The following is a 4845-nucleotide window of genomic DNA, read 5'->3' as shown; positions in this document are numbered from 1 at the left end:
AAGTAAAGTAGATACGTGTGAGTTCTTGCAGATAGCTAAGTCGGAAACTTCCCAGAGCAGCGTTGCAGGCCGGTTGCAACCGTTTAACACATCTTGGTTTAACACCGTTTAACACATCTCGGGTTTAACACATCTTGGAAAGTACCGGCTACTGGGGCTCTCAGCAACCCTGCCACTGTCCTTTGGGGATTCCCTGGCAGGAGCAAAGTCTGGTGATAGCAGCAAACAAGTATGAGACTCGTGACCATAAAGGAAGGGGAGGAGTGGTGGAAACTGACGCAAATTCTTCGACAAAGCAGAAGTGGCCAAAGGAGCAGGCGCCAAGCACCAGCGCGCGGTGGCGGTGGCTGGACTGGCAGTTGCGAAATTGTGACTTTGCAGGACAGCAAAGGGAAGAAGTGTACAAAGCAAGCGGCAATGACACGTCTGTCCTCCCTGCTCCTCCCACAGTTCCAGGAAAGGACGGGGTCGCTCTGGATCTCCTCTAGTCGCCCTCTACCGCCCTGGGAAGCCTCTAGAGGCATTGAGGGAATGGGAGGGGGGGGGGGGAAGGAAGAAAGAAAGAAAGAGGGAGGGAGGGAGGGAGGGAAGAATGGAGGAGGGAGAGAAGGAAGGATGGAAGAGGAAGGAAGAAAGGGGAAGACGAAGGAAAGAAGAAGGAAGATGAAGGAAAGAAAGAGGGAGGAAGGGAGGAAGGAAGGGAGGGAGGGAGGGAGGGAAAGAGGGAGGAGAGGGAGGAAGTGAGGGAGGGAGGGAGGGAGGGAGGAAGGGAGGAAGGGAGGCTCAGGACCCCATTGCGAAATAGTTTAAACTTCGCCCTGCAGCCCAGGCCATGCCCTTGACCTCCCAAGATCCCCATCTCCCAGTCTGCACCAGCAAATCAGCGGCCCCTTAGGAACCCGCAGGTGACTGCTCTCATCAGGGATACACGGAACAGATTAAAATGAAAGACATTGCCATCTAGATTCGTTTTTTCATTCTAAATTTAACCGGTGGAACTATTTAAATGTGTTTTTTGCCACCCCGTCTAAGCATTGAGAGTCTCCAGAAGGTCCACATTGCCCCCTGGTGGCTAAATGTGGTCCCGCGAAGACTTTTTGAGAATATCTGATCTCAGAATTCATTCTGGAAAAAATAGCACCTTAACCTTTTCACTAGACAGCCCAAAATTAAGCTGCGAGTGGGACCTCTGAAATAGGGTCTGTGAAGCAGAGAGGTAGTACAGCGGGTAGGGGCCTTGCCTTGCACGTGGAAAGATCACTAAAGTTATTCCCCGGCACCCAATGTGGTCACCCAAGCCCTGCCAGGAGTGATTCTTGAGCACAGAGCGTGCTGTGGGATCCTCACCACCACCACCACCACCACCATCACCCCAAAATGAAAAAAGAAATCATTAGATTGTATCCTAAAACAAGGTGGTTTTTGTGAGATGTGGATTGTATCTCAATGAAAATCTAAACAAAGAAAGAGAAAGAAAGAAAGAAAGAAAGAAAGAAAGAAAGAAAGAAAGAAAGAAAGAAAGAAAGAAAGAAAGAAAGAAAGAGAGAGAGAGAGAGAGAGAGAGAAAGAAAGAAAGAAAGAAAGAAAGAAAGAAAGGAAGGAAGGAAGGAAGGAAGGAAGGAAGGAAGGAAGGAAGGAAGAAAGAAAGAAAGAAAGAAAGAAAAGAAAAAAGAAAGGAAGAAAGAAAAAAGAAAGAAAGAAAGAAAGAAAGAAAGAAAGAAAGAAAGAAAGAAAGAAAGAAAGAAAGAAAGAAAGAAAGAAAGAAAGAAAGAAAGAAAGAAAGAAAGAAAGAAAGAAAAAGAAAAAGATAGAAAGAAAAAGAAAAGCCCAGCTGAATAGTACAGGGACTTAGAGAACCTGCCTTGTAAACACAAACGTGGTCAAGGGTTCAATTCCCTAGTATCTGCATATTCTGCCCTGATGTGGGGTTCTTCATTGATGGTGGCTGATATGATAGAATGTGCAGATATGATATGTTAAGCAACCAATCTTCATCTCTGAGTCACCTCTTCTCCTGGTCTCATCTCCTTTTGAAACCCTTAACTCCCTACCCCATTCCTTAGTTCAGAATATATTGACCATCATTTTGCACCATCCATGTGGATTTGCCATACATATGTGATTAAATGTGTTCTGAAGATGAATGTTTGGTGTTTGCTCATTCAACACAAGAAGAACCCAAAAGAGTAGAAAGAAATTTCCTCTCCACTTCTACTCTGGCTTGGCCATTCTTATTTCCTCCTGCCCAGAAAACAACTGAACTCTATAGTAGATGATGAAAGAAACTCTCCAAGTTAACAGAAGGTTAGAGTGAGAACTTTGGGGGCTACCAGACTTGGGTCAATGGCACATCTGCCATTGTTACTCTTTATGTATACTTCTGTCATTAAAAAATAAAGGGGGGGCGGAGAGATAGCATGGAGGTAAGGCATTTGCCTTGTATACAGAAGGTCATTGGTTTGAATCCCAGCATCCTATATGGTCCCCTGAGCCTACCAGGAGCAATTTCTGAGCATAGAACCAGGAGTAACCCCTGAGCGCAGCCGGGTGTGACCCAAAACCCCCAAAAAAAATTTATAAAAAAATAAAGGACAGTGGCAACAGAATAGAGAGGTTATGAGGAACAGGAAAGAAGAATTTAGGACTATTACCAGGCACACCCAACAGCTCTAAAGTGAGAAAGTGGGGTCTAGTGTGCTGCCTAGAAATGTTGGAGTGATGGAACAGCCTTTACTTCTTTAAGGAAAAACTCCTTGCATGTTTATTGGAAAAATAGCTGGTTGAACTGATTAAGGAACACACAGCAGACATAAATGGCCATATATGTACAGAAAATGTGGTAGAGAAACATGACTAGAGGTACAGTTTTTAGCATGCTGAGAAGTAGAAAGATGAGTGTGGAAGAAGTAGGTTTTCACTGACCAGAGGAGAGCTTTGTCAGTACAACAGGATCTGTACTCTGTCCTGATCCAATCAGAGCCAAAGGAATATAGAAAGATGACTTAGGGAATCACACCCTCCAAACTACAAGCCTGCCTGTTTTTGTTTTCTTTAACCCCAGTGTCCATCTAATTGTTTTTGGTTTGGGTTTTCAGTTAGTTTTGTTATATTTTTGAGGAATAGTAGAGGAAGAAGAAGAAGAAGAAGGGGATATAACATTACCAAAGGTTGCATTTTATATACGGGGACAAATTCCTAGCCAATGGCAAGAATTCAATAAACAATAACTATTTTGTCATTATTGCCATTTTTATTTGGAAAAGATGAAGAGCTGAAGAGAGTATTTTGTCAGCTCATAAAGTGACTAGGAGGATTTATAGTTGGCTCTAAAGTGATAAAACAGAAATTCTACAACCTTGGGGAGGAAGCGTACACAGAAGTTTAGTGGTCTTTACAGTGTGATAGAATGAACACCCTGTCCCAAGAGAGGAACAGCCATGTCAGTCTCGACCGAATATACACAGTCCAAGTGAATGATTAACAAATGAGCCAGACAGAGGAAAGCAAAGGCAGCTAGCTGAAAATGTGAAGCAAAGGTGAAGGGGGGAGGGGTCTGGGAGGGGAAATTTATAAAGAACAAGCAGCAGATCTTTATTTTTATTTTTTTTTTTTACAGTGAACTCACTGGAGCCATTAGAGATGGATTCCCTTTGGAGTAGATACTTCTGCTAGAAAAGAAATGGAGATCCCTATAAAATAAAAATATCCATGAGTGTTGAGATCACCCCAGGCACTGTGTTTCTAGCCCCTTAGGCAGACAGGTCTGATGAAGCTGGGTAGCGGTGGAGAAATAATACCAAGGCAGTCTAATATCCAGGTGAACTTTTACATATCAAAAGAAGAGGTTAATGGGAATAGAAAGTTGGGGAAAACCTTTGTTAGGGTTTTATCTTGGTTTACCTTAAATTTTCTGTTTTAAACAAAACAAAAGAAAGTGAGAAAAGTTACAAACCTTTTGTTCTATTTTTCTCCATCAGAGGCTGGAACCCGCAATCAGAACTCAATGGGGCCAGAGAGATAGCACAGCGGTAGGGCATTTGCCTTGCAAGCAGCCAGCCCAGGACTGACATTGGAATCCCGGCATCCCATAAGGTCCCCCATGCCTGCCAGGAGCGATTTCTGAGCACAGAGCCAGGAGTAATCCCTGAACACTGCCCGGTATGGCCCAAAAATAAATAAATAAATAAAATAACAACAACAACAACAAACAAATCAGAACTCAAAGCATCAAAATTTAAATTGTATGCATCATTCTCAAAACAATCAACCTTTTCCATATCTTGTACATATCACAAAAATTTTTATAGACTTCTCTGAACATAAACATTAGAACCTTTTCGTAGATACACTTAATTTGAAAATTCTTTTTTTTTCTTTTCTTTTTTTTTCTTTTAAAATATGGAACGCTTCACGAATTTGCGTGTCATCCTTGCGCAGGGGCCATGCTAATCTTCTCTGTATCGTTCCAATTTTAGTATATGTGCTGCCGAAGCGAGCACTAATTTGAAAATTCTTAAACATTTTTGGGGGGGCACATTCTGTGGCGCTCAGGGCTTATTTCTGGCTCTGAGCTCAGAAATTGCTCCTGGAAAGCTTAGGGGGCTATATGAGATGCTTGAGTTTAAACACAGGTCCGTCCTGGGTCGGCTGCATGTAAGGCAAATGCCCTATCAATGTGCTATTGCTCCAAGCCCCTTTTAAACATTCTTACACCAAGCACTGTAATACGAGTTTAGAACATCCGAGTTCCTTTCATAAACTTCCTTAAACAAAATCACAAGAACATTTCTGCAGATATAGTTTGAAAATAAGTTTGTTAAACATTCTTATCATACACAATAAAAC

The 4845-nt window shown here is 42.6% G+C and overlaps 1 non-coding gene across 1 annotated transcript; it reads right to left on the bottom strand.

The window, feature by feature from the left end:
- Nucleotides 1-4392: 4392 nt before the first annotated feature.
- LOC126003029 (U6 spliceosomal RNA) lies at nt 4393-4499 on the bottom strand. The gene has a single exon (XR_007493574.1). It is a non-coding gene; the product is annotated as a U6 spliceosomal RNA (small nuclear RNA).
- Nucleotides 4500-4845: the final 346 nt, after the last annotated feature.

This window comes from Suncus etruscus, chromosome 2 (genome assembly GCF_024139225.1).
Source record: "Suncus etruscus isolate mSunEtr1 chromosome 2, mSunEtr1.pri.cur, whole genome shotgun sequence".
NCBI classification, from domain to species: Eukaryota; Metazoa; Chordata; class Mammalia; order Eulipotyphla; family Soricidae; genus Suncus; species Suncus etruscus.
This window is presented reverse-complemented; position numbering and strand designations above follow the sequence as displayed.